Raw genomic sequence first — 2,706 nt, forward strand, 5'->3', positions numbered from 1 at the left:
ATCATATACATACATAATAAATATTCCACTCACCTTATAATGCCCGCACAAGTCATGTATAACATGACCTCCGTCCTCAAATCCGAGCAAGTAACCACCTATAATACACATAGGTACAATATGCACATAAATAGCAATTCTCTAAAAGAGAACCCGACACAAACGTCCTTTAGCCGAGTGGTACATAGGTACAATGCCCGCACATTTAACACCTAATGGACACAAATCAATTACCACTTCGGGTGGTAATTCAAACCCACTCTACAAAGTACAATTTAACCCAATTTATACTTTACACCAATTAGACGAACCTAGGTCTTAACACTAAATTACTACTTAGGTAGTAATCATTTCGAACGTCATTTACACCAAACCCCATCACGCGTAATATTTACCTATTTTTCGTTTGACCAAGTTTGACTAATGGTAAAATATCATTTTAACCCAAAATTACTTCTCGCGAGTAATCACATCCAAAAACATCATTTAACACTTAACAAAAGTGTTTAACATCCATTTAATCCAAAATTTGAGTCCTTACCAAATTCGACCCAATCAAAGTCAACCCATTTTGACATAAGTCCCAAAAACGACCAAAATCACTAACGGCTAGTGATTATATTTCTGAAACACCATTTAACACACGAATCAAGCATTTACATACTTGATTCGTCAAATCTTGGCTAAAAACTTAGTTTGACAACAATTCGAGGTTAACATTCATTTTGACCAACAAACATGTTCTTAAGAACATCAAAATACTAACACCTTTACAATATAGTGATTAACACCTAAATCCATGAAAAATACTTCCAAATTCATCATCAAACCCTAAACCCACAATAATCAGGTTCACATACACTAACAATACCCAAAACCCCCAAATTTCACAAGACGTGGGTTCTACAACTCATCACTAACATAAACCCTTACCTAAAAAAGAATCAAACAATGAAAATCAGAGTTAGAACTTACCACCACTACCAAAATGTAGCTAGGAACGAGATGAACAACTTTAACTCTCGCGACTTGACCCGATTCACTCTTCTTCTTCCTCAAACCAAGCACGCTCTCTCTCTAAAATTCTAACTCTCTCTCTCTCTCTCTCTAGATTGAAAGTGTGTAGTTGAGAGAGTGATAAATGTGATATGGATAAGCCTTGTATCATTTTTGGGGCTAAAAACCCGTCCACAAAGTGAAAAGACCAAAACAACCCAAAAGATACCCTTAAAAACGAGTCAAAATAGTCAGATCTGCGACAATGTCGCATTTCGCGATAGTCTATCGCGTTTCGCGACACCCAGGACGCGACAAAGCCCACTCATATGCTACAATTCGATCAGGTCAGCTAGTTTTCAGTCCATCACGTTTTGGTCATGACCATCGCGTTCCGCGATGGTCCAGGGCGCGACAAAATGGCTCCAAACGCGATGATTGCAGTTCTCAGCTTCCATTTAAAAGTTCAGGGACTGAGGTTGACAGATTCTGATTCTGATGTAAATTCTGAAAATGCATAAGTGTTAGGTTGATTTTCAGTGACACTTTATGATGCACACTTTTACTGACACTTTCCGATGACACTTCTGATGTATAAAATTCAAGATGTTACAACTCTCCCCCACTTAAATTGGATCACGTCCCTGTAATCCTCATCATTTACCAAGAGGCAAGTACCACATTGCCTTAACCCTTACATACAATAGGGACCACGCCCTACGATCCTATGAAACACAACCAAGCTCGACATCCATAATATCTTCCGTTAATCCGAAGATTTCACCACACGCTAATAATCAGTGACACTCAACGTCAAAATACAGAAAACACCATTATCCCTTCAAGTTCTCTCGACTAATACTCGCAACAAGCTGCATCCATAACTATATCACCCAATGCGATCTATTAGGTCCACTACGCCGTGAACCAAGTCTTGCATTAACCCAATTCGAGAAGGATCCATGCCGCGTTAAAATCTGTACTTCGACGGTCCATAAACGTATCACTCAACGGTCGCACATTCGCTTATGCGCAAATATTTTTCTTCCACCCCATAACACCCGAAATTTCCAGTTCTACAAGTCGATGCTAACAGGGCAATCGATACACTCCCCTGATGAGCACTTCTTACAATCACCTTATCCGGGTTATTCCTTCAATGAAGAAATTTCGGTATCACGAAATAATCACACCGGGAACACAAAACTTCCCATCAATCGATCCGCACACGACCACCAGTCTCTGGATTAATCTAGGACAACAATAATACACCACGAGCTAGACAAAACATCAATACTCGACACAGGGTTTCTCCCATAAACCCTCCAATGCACCCTTACAATTACGGCTTCCTAGTACTAACATGGAAACTATTCGTATACTAGAATCCCGTCAATAACGAATTATCACCACAAAAATTCGCAATTCGTCACGCGACCCACAAAAATATCCACCAACGCCTGGTGAGTCCTCTTGCCTTGACCGTCCGTTAAGAATGGCCTCGACATTTCAATGCAACCAACGGGTCGCATCACTAGGGGACACACTCTCGCAAACAAACAACAACTGCGTGTCTCTATGTGAGATAATCAGAACCGACACACCCCGCCTCACAATCATCCATAAAGTGGAATAATCCACTGACAATTTTCACGATCACGTTTCCCGACAGGGAAAATACAGTATCCACCACAATGTCGAACTCGTACC

This window comes from Rutidosis leptorrhynchoides, chromosome 7 (assembly GCF_046630445.1).
Source record: "Rutidosis leptorrhynchoides isolate AG116_Rl617_1_P2 chromosome 7, CSIRO_AGI_Rlap_v1, whole genome shotgun sequence".
Lineage (NCBI taxonomy): Eukaryota > Viridiplantae > Streptophyta > Magnoliopsida > Asterales > Asteraceae > Rutidosis > Rutidosis leptorrhynchoides.